Source organism: Sesamum indicum, linkage group LG1 (assembly GCF_000512975.1).
Source record: "Sesamum indicum cultivar Zhongzhi No. 13 linkage group LG1, S_indicum_v1.0, whole genome shotgun sequence".
In the NCBI taxonomy this organism is placed as follows: Eukaryota; Viridiplantae; Streptophyta; class Magnoliopsida; order Lamiales; family Pedaliaceae; genus Sesamum; species Sesamum indicum.
In genome coordinates this window covers 12,812,165-12,824,933 of record NC_026145.1, presented here as the reverse complement: position 1 = coordinate 12,824,933, position 12,769 = coordinate 12,812,165, and the positions used below count along the sequence as shown (strand labels likewise).

The window sequence follows — 12,769 nt, the reverse complement described above, 5'->3', positions numbered from 1 at the left end:
CATATATTTTATTCTTATTTATAATATATTTTAAAAAAGATCAAAAATTCATTTTTGATCCTATAACTTTATATCATTAGCATTTTTTGTTCTGTAACTTACTGTATTTACATATTTAGTCCCGGATATATCATATTTGGTCATTTTTTAATAAATTTAGTCTTCTGTTAATAATTTTGGTCCGCTTCACAGTATAATAGCTTATTTTTTGTCCTATAAATATGAGTTGTTAGGACCCAAATTGTCAATACAAGACTAAATTTGCCAAAAAATCATCAAATATGGGATGTTTAGGACCAAATTCGTAAAAAAAAAAAACTAAATATGTAAATAAAGTATGTTACAGGATCAAAAATACTAATGACTTAATATTATAGAACTAAAAATATTATTTAATTTTTAAAAAATAAAAAATTATTTATTATATATACTTACGAAAAACGTACCACGATAAGTAGTAATTAATGTATAAATAAAAAGAGTTAGGTGTGAAGAGGCTTCGAGACTTGTAAAACTACTAAAATAACATTACTTTTGTCTCGCACTAAAATATGATGATAGTTGAACTTGACGAAACAATAACGAAATCATCACATCCTATTTTATTTTTAATTTGTAATATTACATTGTTTTTTAAAAAAAATAAAAGGACCCCATAAAAAATAATATATATATATATATATATATTCTTTTTTAATCAAAAGGATCCCATCAAAATTGCAATGTTATTTTTTAAGAGTAATACTTCGAAATTTGTCCTTCAATGGGGACCCTTCTTTTACAAATGTTTTATTGTTATTATTATTTGTATTATCTTAAGTTTATAAAATTTTTACCTTTTTATAGCAGTGCTTCAATGTAATTAGACATCCCTAAGAGATATACTTATAATTTTATAAAAAATAATAAATATTTATATAATTACATCTAATCTTGAGACTTGTTGATATAACTTATCTTAAATAATTCCAATTTTGAAATTCTAAAATAAAATCATTTTCTTGAATTTATGGACTATATTGTTTAGCTAAAATTGTAAATTTTTGTGCATCAATTTTAGACATATGTGGAGCATAGTTTATATATAAGAAATTTGAGGAAACATTGAAATTATTTGAGGGATGGGAAAAGGCTGTTAAATTACTGGGGGTGGCTCCACTTTCATTTCAGTTAGTCAACTATTTTTTCTCAATGATTTAAGAACTGTTTAACTGTAATTATCCATAAAAAAAATAATTGTCATTTAGCATTTGGTATATAATATAATCAATTAAATTGAAAATAATACTGAGCAATACTTCAATTCAATCAAAACATCAATATAATTAATAAAAATAAATAAATTATAATAAATCATATAAAACGAGAGAAATATTCATATAAAGTAAAATACATACTTACACATTCCAGTGAAATTCAAACTCATGACCTCAGTATATTTGTTGACTAGAGTCGTATCAATAATTATTTCCAATCATAACCACTCTCCTTTTCCTTTCTTTAGTTTTTTCCTTTTTGTAAATTACAAAAAAGAACTCTAATTAGGTGAGAGGAAATTATTCTACTCAAATGAATTTTAAAAATTTTAATTATTTAATTTTCAATCATTGGATTATTCTATTATTATCTTTTGCTAACTTTAATTTGAAATTTTCTTTGTTACATAGTAATATTAATATACATTCAAATTTTATAGTTCATACTCTAATATTAATATTAATAAAAATAATTATAAAAAAAATTGTCATTAGCTACCACAACGATTGAAAAGTAACCCAAAATTATGCTGTTAAAGTAAATAAATGTAATTTTTTTTTTATTTTGTCAAAAGATTCGCAATAAAATAGTCTATGATATTAATTTTTACCACTTGGATTTTGCATTAATTGGTGAAGTGGTCATGATTTTAAGTTACCAAAAATTTAAATCTTGAGATTCTTCCAAGTATTAAAAATAATTAAAGAATAAATATATCATATACTATATAAAATAGAAATAAAAATGAAAGAACATTAGTCTTTTTTGGTCAAAAGACAATAGTGACCTTGACCTTTTAAAAGTTGTCGTCATATGATTGGCCCCATCCCCCTCTTGGCTATTTCATTTGGTTCATTAAAGTCACGTGGTCCATAGAGTTGCCGACACCAATCAACGGCCAACACAAATTGGAATTTGAGAGACCAATTCCCGTAATTACTATTAAATATAGGAAAATTATAACAAGTTTTTCTAAAATTTGATTTAATTATAAATATATTTTTTTTCTTGAAAATTGCTAATATCCCGTTGATTTTAACTTTCGTCTAGCAATTAGTCAATTTTGTAAGTTCTTGTTAGATTTTCATCCATTTCTTTATAATGTCTTGATCAAAATATTCTTGTAAACTGTGAAATAATTTTACTTATTTTTTTAATTTATTAATTTTTTATGGATTAGAAGGGTAAGAAGGCAATTTCACCTTGTTAGCTTTTTTTCTTTTAAATTTTTTACCTAAAAAATTGGCAAAATACACATTTTCAAGCCACTATCCAAAAATTACGTAATTTCATCAAATATAAAAGAAAAATATTGGTAATTGCATAATTTGCGAGAAGTATTTATAACTATAACAAATTTCAGAAAAGTTTATTGTAATTTACCTTTAAACATGTCATTGATCATATACTCGCGATCTCATTTTATTTTACTAGTCGTCGTGGCATGCTGTCTTTACGTGCATCTAATAAATAATCTTTCACCCTTTAAAATATATTATAAATAAGAAAAAATATATAAATCGATACATTATATAAAGAAAAAAATAAACTAATTTATCAATTACTATAAAATTTGAAAAACAAAATAAGTTAATTATCAGTTGAAGGACAGTTTTGATTTTACAAAAAAATTAATACGACGATATCATTAACCATTATTTATGAGTGTGGAGGGCGTTTGTTTTATATGTTAGTACAGATAATACCTTAGAAGCTCTCTTTGTATGATTTCTCTCTCTCTCTCTTTGTGTTATAAGAATTTGAGTAATTTTGGCTGAAATCACAATTATAAGTCAAAAGTAATTTTGCAATTAAATTGTCAAGCACTCTTGTGATCATAATCGATCTTCAAAGTAATTTTCAGAATTTCAACCATTAAGTCCAACTCATTCGAAGTTTATCATTTTTTTTTAAGTAAGATCGATGAACTATTATTAATTAAAATAAATTGATTATAATTATAATTATTCATGTCAACATCAATATCTAACAAAGACTATTATTACAATAATCATATTTTGTTCAACAATACTTACTATTACAGTAGACAGCATCCCACGTACATTAGAGGGGTTCGAATCCATGATCTCTAAGATCATGGAGCTTCAATTTCGTCAATTGAGTTAGACCTCATTGCCCACTCGTAGTCTATCGTTGTTTAGGGGGTGAGAAAAATAAGTATCATCACGTACTTTATAAATAATTAGTGAAACGACATATAATATGAACAAGATCATTTTTTAAAATTTTAATTTCAACTAAGATCCTCCAACACCAAAATCATGACGAGCTCCCATAGTATAAAATATTAGAAGAAGGACACAATTTTAATGAAAAATTATCAATAACCATTTATGGTTGAGATGTTTATGGGTGAAATATTTTAGGTAAACCCCTCTATGTATTCTCAATTTGTTCTGAAATGACTATTCGTGAATTATATTTTGTCATCGAATTATATTTATTTTTATAATCTTAATTTTATGAAATTTATATTTTGATAGATATGACTATTTTTTGATCAATTTTTTTATCGAAAAAGCATCACATACACTACACACGCAATCATTAAGGGCAATGTATAGGTAAATATCATATGTGCAGTGTATGTGATATTTTTTTTAATAGAAAAATCATTTGAAAAACGACCATATACAACAAAGTGCAAATTTCATAAAATTAATAAAGTAAATTAATAAAAAAAATTGATTATAAAAACGAGAATAGTTAGAAAGGCAAAATATAATTTATCCTAAAATTAATCCCACACATTATTTATTTAAAAAACATAATTACTAAAAAGAACTACAGAAATATGTAATCTTGGTCTAAGAAAAGAACAAAACTCCCCACACAAAAAACAAAACCTAAAAACAAAGTATAATCATTCCTTTAATTTAATTTATTAACCCCCAAAAAGGGCCAAAAAACACAAATGGAAAATCCCATAAATTAACAAAAAGGGTGTCTCTAATTTTAAGGTGAAAAAAGTGGTTGTTCCAAAACAGTCAAACCGGCCACAACTGTCGTCCACTTACACACTCACACGTTTAATGTCAGTATTAGCCTATCAAACTCAAATTTCTCTTTGAATTGAAATCCCAACAAACAATTAAACCTCCACTTCACTCACTTCTTAACCACTTGCCCTATATCCCCACTACTTTATTTAACCAAGTTGAGCTACATAATATTAATATTATGAGTTTGAATTTTATTAATATGTAAGATGTTTTTATTTTAATAGTAGGTATTGATTATATATGATTATTTAATATAATTGTTATTGTTGTTAGATATCAGTATTGAATATTAATGATTCTAATCGATTTATTCAAAAAAAAATTATTATTTTGGCTTCAAATAAAAAAAAGAAAATATTGAAATATTCATCAATATTGTTTAGTTTAAATACTTATTTATTGGTAAAATATTTAATTAAATATATCAATAATTTAGATAATTAATTTTGTATGTCACAGTAATGCATTGTTCTATTTCATAAAATGATTTTTTGTTTTAAAAAATAGTTCAGTTATTTAAAGTAGTTATGGTTTTTATTGAATAAAATCAAATTATATAATTTAGTTTTAGATGAGGTGAATATCAATTATTAAAAGTTGTCTTAATTTAAATTGTGAAATACCTCAAATTATATATAATGGACATTGAATTGTTGAAAGTGATTTTGGGAGTAGATTGGGCCAAATAAATTCCACACTCCTAAACACGTCTAAATTGTCGTGTAATTGACACATAATTTCTTTTTAAATTATAAAATATAATTAAATTATTTGTAATTTGAAAATAATACCACATATAATATACACGTAAGTATAATTTTTTTTAAAAAAAGATATAAATTACAACTAGTTTTTTTTTTATATTTGGTATAAATACAAATACCTTCTTATTATTTGAGAAATTAAAAATGTCTCTTTAATTTTAATAGTCGTTCGACAACTAGCCCAAGCTATTAGTTTCAGTTAGGTGTCATCCATTTTTATATGGTGAACTAATCAAAATGCCGTTGTGAATTATTTTTATGGACTAAGTGAATAATTTTTAAAATTTTTCCATCCACGATTTTTTATTTTTTTTAAAGATATAATAAGAAAAAAATTAAAAATTTTAAACCTCTATTAAGAATTAAATAATTTTATCAAATATTAAAAAATATTTATATTTTTTAAATAATAAACAATATTCTTATTATACAAATTTTATGAAAATTCATTGTAATTTATCTTAAAACAAAAGATGAGAAATTCTTGTATCAAAAAGAGTCCTCAACATGGTCCACGTGTCAAGACCTACTTTTATTTTATTGATAAATTAAGGAAAAAAAAGCCACCGATACCGTCACGTGTCGGTGAGCTGACTCACATTAAAATAATCCCCAAGCGGCCTAACGGCTAAAGCCTGCGCTTTAACTCAAAGCCAAGAAATCTCTCTCTCTCTCAACTCTCTCTCACACACACACACTGAGCGTGTAACTGTGTGTTCTGCATGTAGATATACTCTTTTCTCCCCCCTTTCTGGTGCGTATACAGTTAAAGCGGTGCGGAGGCGAGTAATTTCAGGGCGACAGTTCTGGCCGGGCTACGGGTGGTGCTCAGTCGACTCGGCGGCGGGAACCGGCGGCGGGGAGGTTAGATTAAGGTGATGGAGTGGTGGCACAAGATGGTCTTCCCGGTTAGAAGGGCTTGGTTTGCCGTCTCGGCCCGAATCAGAGCCCGCAAAAATGGTGATCTCTCCTTTCCCACCTCTCAGTCTCTGGCTGCATATGGAGCTCCGATTTAGTTCAGGCACTCAGAATGTTTGAAGTAATTTCGGAGCGCCGGTAGCATTTTTCACTGTGTGTCTCTGTGTGTGAGTGTGTGTATATATGAGTGCGTGTTTTTCATAATTTGGTATGATGGAGTTAGTTAGGAAGATTAAAAGTTAGTTAACTTTATTTTTTTTCCCACTAATTTTCACTTGGTAATTATATAAAGTAATAATAATCTTATAGTAAAACAGAATTACTCGTAGTAGGTTGGTCGTTACAGCTTTGGATTTCTAGTTTCATCATTATTTTTCCAATTTTCTTTTATATATATATATATTTTTAGGGGAAGATGATTGTTTGTTTATCTTTTGCAACACCAATGACAGATTAATGGGATTTTTCTTAATCCTTAATTAGATAGTTTTTGCTATTTTAATAAGGAATTAGGTTATGTCAGAAATTAAGTCCAAAATCTCCAATATACTAATATAAAGTGATACGTTGTACGTCCTTATCTGATTTAATTACAACAAATCAGAAATTAAGCTTAATCTCCAATTGCCCCACATAAAGCTAGTAATTTTTTATATTCACGATGAAATTTGATTTCTCCAATATTAGAATGGAGAACTGGCAATAATCCCACTAAACTAGCCCCAGAGTGGAATGCAGGACAATTAGAGGAATCCCAAATTGACTCGGATTTTATTAGATCTGAATCAATCACGTATCAAATTTATTAGTTCAAAAAAGATGATGGATTTGTGTGAGCTGATTAAGGATTTTTGAACAATTAATTGCCACTAATTTTGATTGGAGTAGATTGGGAAATTGGATGATGAGGTAGTTTAGGATGGAATTTTCTAGGGAAAGTTACATGGGAATAAAGCATTTATCCCACTTTACACCTTTGAAGCCAACCACTTTCTTCAGCCCCCTTCTCCTTGAAGCTTTCCACAATTTAGCGTTTGGAATTTTCTGCTCTAAATTTTACCGTTTTCTACTTCATTTAATATATATTTATTATGTGTATAAAATCTTTTATAAAATAAAATATATAATATCATTTTTATATAAATAGTATATATACATTAAATAAAATAGAAGATGAAATACGAATTACCCGCAAAACGGGTTAGAGGATTACATATGCTTAATTTTGTATGTAGGAAATCCCTCTTTGCATTTGAGCATAAGGATCTTTTACTCACATTAACTTACATTTGGTTGCCTTAGCCCAAACCTCTGTTTCATAATCTTGGTTGAGTACTACACCCCAAAAATATTAAAATTATAATTCTTTGTACTTTAAACCCCTCTGATCAAGCCCAACATATTACTACTCCATTTTTATTTTTATTTTAGTTGAAAAATTTGTATTTGATTGAGCTCTCAAATGGATTAAGTAACTCACAGTTTTACGTTTAGTTTAGTGATTAAGGATGAGATTTTATTAATAAATGCATTTTTTTTCTTTTCAATTTTACGTGATTTTATATAGTTTGTCATTGTTCTTCGTAGCTTGATTGTTATTGAGAAATTTATTGATTTATTACTCGAAAAAACAAGTAGCTTGAGTTTTTTAAATATATATTAGGATATATTACATTGACTTCTCTTAAAATTGTTTCTCATTATACAAACACTTTCAACTCTTTGTGAGTACACCATCTGATGGGGTATTTGTAATGTACTTCAAGGTGTGTATAAAATTTCTTCACTGAATAGGAGACACACCTGTAATTACGATTCCAATTTTAAAGTGCGTACTTGTAATTTTTCAGATAGTATGTAATATTTATATAATTAGACATAACCTCGAGAAGTGTTTATGTAATTTACCCGATTATTTTATTGGCTGAGTCGAGCTAAAGTTGGGCTTATATAAAAAAAAAATTGCATTTTAATTTGGTTCGTCAAGTTTAATACATCGAGCTATATTTAGTATTTAAAGAATTTAATAAAAAGGATCGATGCTTGTTTTATTTATTGAACACCTATATAATATGGTATGATGTCCATTCTTTTCCTAGTCATCCACTTATTAATTGGTGCAGTCTTAATTCTCTAAAATGGTACTTTGACGCACTATTGGCGGCCTTGGGATTTAGTTCCCTTTTATTATTATTTATTTTATTTTTGTATATGCTAAATAAATGTATGAGAAGATTCCACTTATAGATGCTTATATCCACTGCCTAAATTCCACTCAAAACACATTAATTAAAGTATGAGAGATTGGACATGTCTTAGTGTGACAAAACCCCAAGTTGATTAGTGACTAACTGCCTACATAATCTCCCACTTTTTCTGCAATTCTCTGTAATTTAATACCCTAAGAATTTACTTGTTTATTCATTTAACTTTTTCCCCATTTTCTTTTTAATTCGACCTGCTCGCTTTTGTTTTTTATTTTGTCTAAACTTATTTCTAAGATTTCTTTAAGTTTTTTTTTCTTTTAAATTCTGATCATATTAATTATAAAATTGTTAATACTCATGTTTTTATAAGCTCCTTAATTGTTAGCACAAACCCTTCAAGAAATATAACGAGGTCTAACATATCGTAACTCTATAAATATTTTATGAATATTTTCTCGTTATTTGAAAAATTATAAATACACCCGTTAAATAACAAATAATTATATAGCCTCCAAATGGCATGAGGTAAAAATTATTAATTTTACCATTGTTGATTTTTTTCCCCTAGAAAAGAAAATTTGGAAAAATGTGAAAAAAACTGGAGGTTGAGTATAGCAAATAATTCATAGAGCATATCAGTTCATAAATCTATTTTAGCAAATTCTAAAAAATGTATAATTATAATTTATAATTCAAAATGATATTTTGATCAATTCGCAACAAAAATTGAATAAAAACATAACAGAAGCTAACCAAATGACTTTATTGTTAGACGGAAAGTAAAATGAGAGGAAGGAGTATTTCTAATTTCTCAAACAATAAGTAAATCTTCACAATTATATCAAATTTAGGTGGCAATTGCTGGTAATTTAACCTATAAAATGTTTTACTTAGGTTTAACCAAGCGCCCACATAGTCACACTGGCAGAATATTTTACAAGGGGCCCTATATGTATATATATATATATATATATATATATATTTGGTGTTTATTTGGTGGTCATCGTGTATTAGCAACGATGCTAGAATCCATTCCTAGTAAAAGGAAATAACGATTGTGAACGTCAAGGCAATTTATCTCTGAACCACTTACCAACTGTTTAAGCAATTTTTCACAGCCTGCCTTGCAATTAGTTTCTTTTGAATTCTGCAGACCTGGAACGTTCTGCTACACAGATAGACAAATTCACATGCTCTTTTTCCTCGTACGTTGTGTTTCTTCAGGTGCCGGGCTTCTGAAACTCCATGACGACATCCAAACATGTGGATACGAGGATGTCCAGATCATGTGGGAAATGTTGAGGAGGACGGAAACAGAAGTAATGTCCCATCACAAACAGCGCAAGCACCGGTGGCTCTGGAGGAATTTTGCATGTTCCGGCCACGGTGAACCGGCTTCATCCTTCTCAACCAATCAAACTCAATAAGAAAAAAAGCCACTTTCTATTTATAGCTGCTGCAATAATTATACCCCGTCACACCGTAGTTTATGAGCATCATCTACGTGATATGGTGCAATACACAAGCAGTATGTTATGAAATGTGTTATCTGCTGCACATTCACTTTCAGCTTGTAAAGACTACTTCATCACAATGAAGTTATTTGTAAATATGCATCATCACCATGCTTAGTCATGATCCTGAAAGGAGTTTTACTACAGAGAAAAGAACTTCTGAGTGAGCCCATTACCTCAGTCCCATGATAGCTTTAACGGCAACGTTATTTTCAGAAAACAACTGCTTGTAATGAATCTATGTACCTTTTGTTTTCTTTGTGTTTTGGGATCTGCAACTCTGTAGCAGGAGGCTGCTTGATCACTTAAGAATGTGCAGTGAAACTGCCGTACTTCAAGCTTCTGCTGCAGAAGAGTTTCTTTGTTCAGACAATAGATGAGGATCCTTCTGCATACTGGTCAACACGTCTTTGGCAAGGAACTGAATATTAGGTTTCTCCGTGGTGTAATGATCAATAACTCAAGAATGTGAACCAAACTTTCATAAGCAAACATGTGTATTACCAGGTAACTCAGAGGTTTGTGTTGGGGCAAAATCTCCACAAGCATCGCGCTTATTTCATTTGTTCACTCCCTCCCTCCCTCCCTCTCCTCCTCCCAATACAACTATTGAAGGAAATCGAGCATTCACAAGATTACATCACTGGACTAACAACGAAAGCAGACATGATAAAAAGGAACACTTTTATTAAGTCAAACTGGGTAACATGTTACATAGTACGCACGTATATAACTTCGAGATGACAAAATATGTGTTCTGTAAATTAGTTCTAACACAACACTAGCATAAAATGTAAGTACAAAATAGTTTACATTATGATACGTCATTTCTTTGCCCACCCTTTCTCTTGCTATATAGTTTTGTCATATTTCCCACAATTAGAGCAACAGGAAACCAGAAATCATACCTCTTTTCAGAGCCTTTTTTGCAGAATTCTCGCTCAGTGCAACAAGTGCCATAACCCTCGATGCTCAATTCTGTTCAACCCAGTCCGTGAGCAGACATCAATTAACAGAAATAGCCTAATTTGCAAATGCCTTTCTTTTAACAGCATCTTGCATCAGAGTCATAGACAACTTTAACAAAAAGCCTTTTAATTAATTACAAGGGGCTTTCAGTATTTCCATCTATTACAGAGTAAACATTCTTATACAGACCATGATATCAACCTCTGCTCTTTCGCCAAAACACAGGACAACCTTGAATTCAGCACCTCGCTATTGACAGGAAAGGACTTGTTTTTTACTCAATTTCATTAAGAAATCCATCTTAAGCTTCCCACGTAACCTTAAATTTCTCTTACCTGATATGATATTCAAGGCCGTGGTGCATCCAATCTAGTTTCAGTTCTATACAAATACACCATCACATGCTGGCGTCAGATAGTATTAACCATGTGAAAATCATAAAAAGAAATAAATATAGTTTTTTCCCCAAGTGAATTACTAAGAACAGTAAAGTTACTACAACAAGAAAATATAATTTATTTTTCTTAAAGGAGACAATTGGACACAGGATCCATAGTGATCAGTACTTGAAATACTAACATCATTCATTGTGAGATAAACTCCAATAAATCTACCATCACAACCTGACTAAAGAAACAAGTTCAAAAGACAAAACAGTCACAAGATTATGCCAAGAAAACGTGATATTCAAGAAAGTTTTTAGAGAAAGTTACACAGATAATAGACGGTAGGTGTCTCTTTGACATAAGAAAAATTACAAAAGCATAATGGTCAACAAATGTATTCATATTTTGGTCCAAGAGAATTGCAATTTCCACATTTGTAAGATGGAATCAACATTTACCAATAGAATTGTACCTAGAGAATAAAGAGATAAATTTGATTTACCGATGCTAATATGGGACATGAGTTGCAACTGATAAGCACGTCATAAGACCGCAGATATGTAATAACAACAGTAGATAAGCTATTATTACAGCCACACGATAGACCTGTTCATGCAGCAATATGTACAGAGGTCAAAATTGTAACAGCACGAGGAAGACTTGTAAATCTGACCTTCGTATACTCCTAGAAATCAGAACATAAAGTGGAAAGAGTAATCTTTTTTTTCTTCTTTTGTTAATGATGCAAAATTAACACTTGAGAGCTGAAAAATCTGTAGGCTAAAATAAATGTATTCCATCAGCCTTTAATATGAAGCATTTCAAGTAAATTAATAACCCATGAAGGAATCTAACAATTATTTGTTCTTTTATATGATCCTTTCGGTGTAATTCAGATGCTGAGTTCTACAAACCAACATTTCACTCAGGTTTCCGTTTGTTTGAAAGTAGAGTTATTCATTCGCCTGAACAGAGAAGTTCTGTGTTATCAGATTTGATATATTGAAATTCTAAATCAACTGTAGTATCCAGTTCATGATCAACAACTTCTAAAAGCATTCATAAAGATGCTCAGAGGCGTGTCAGAGAATCATAGGAAAGGGTAATAACAGAAAAAGATATAATGATACAAAATTCATTAACAATAGACACATGATCTAGGCCTCAGTAGTTTGAAAAATTCCCAGTGCATGAATCAATTCTAACATTCAGCAGCTACAGACATTCTAAAACAAGGCTACTCGGACTGTAGAATTATTTAAAGGTAATGGGAATAATATAAGTTATAAAGAAACATAAAGATCAATAACATCAACTCTAACCTGTATCTCCTTAGTGTGAACAATCCCTCAGCATACAGGAGACGATATAACCTGCAACATACATGGGCTACACATCCAAAGTGGATCTTCAAAAAGAAGTTTGATGGGCTACAGAGAGAAAGTGGATCTTCAAAGAGAAGTTTGATCATGTCAATTATGAGATTCGTAAAGTTTGAGAAAGAAATAATCCAAATCAAACCTAAAAAAGAAAAATAAGCAGCAGTAAAATAGTTTAAGCATTGAAGGCCATTTATGATTCAACAACCCAGGATCAATGAATATTAAGATTTTCAGTATGATATGCGGGCATCTGAGTCTAAGGTGATATCATGAAAAATAAAAGAACAAGTGACTTATTATCAGCAGTAAAGTTGATGTCCACCTGTTAGAACTCCGATCATGATAGCAT

General features: G+C 29.5%; 2 long non-coding RNA genes across 2 annotated transcripts; one reads left to right on the top strand and one right to left on the bottom strand.

Annotated features, from left to right (window-relative positions):
• LOC110012157 lies at nucleotides 5,667-9,850 on the top strand. Its single transcript, XR_002287313.1, has 2 exons — nucleotides 5,667-6,004; nucleotides 9,394-9,850. It is a non-coding gene; the product is annotated as an uncharacterized LOC110012157 (long non-coding RNA).
• On the bottom strand, nucleotides 9,380-12,723 carry LOC110012160. Its single transcript, XR_002287316.1, has 2 exons — nucleotides 12,361-12,723; nucleotides 9,380-11,644 (listed from the first exon to the last, which is right to left on the bottom strand). It is a non-coding gene; the product is annotated as an uncharacterized LOC110012160 (long non-coding RNA).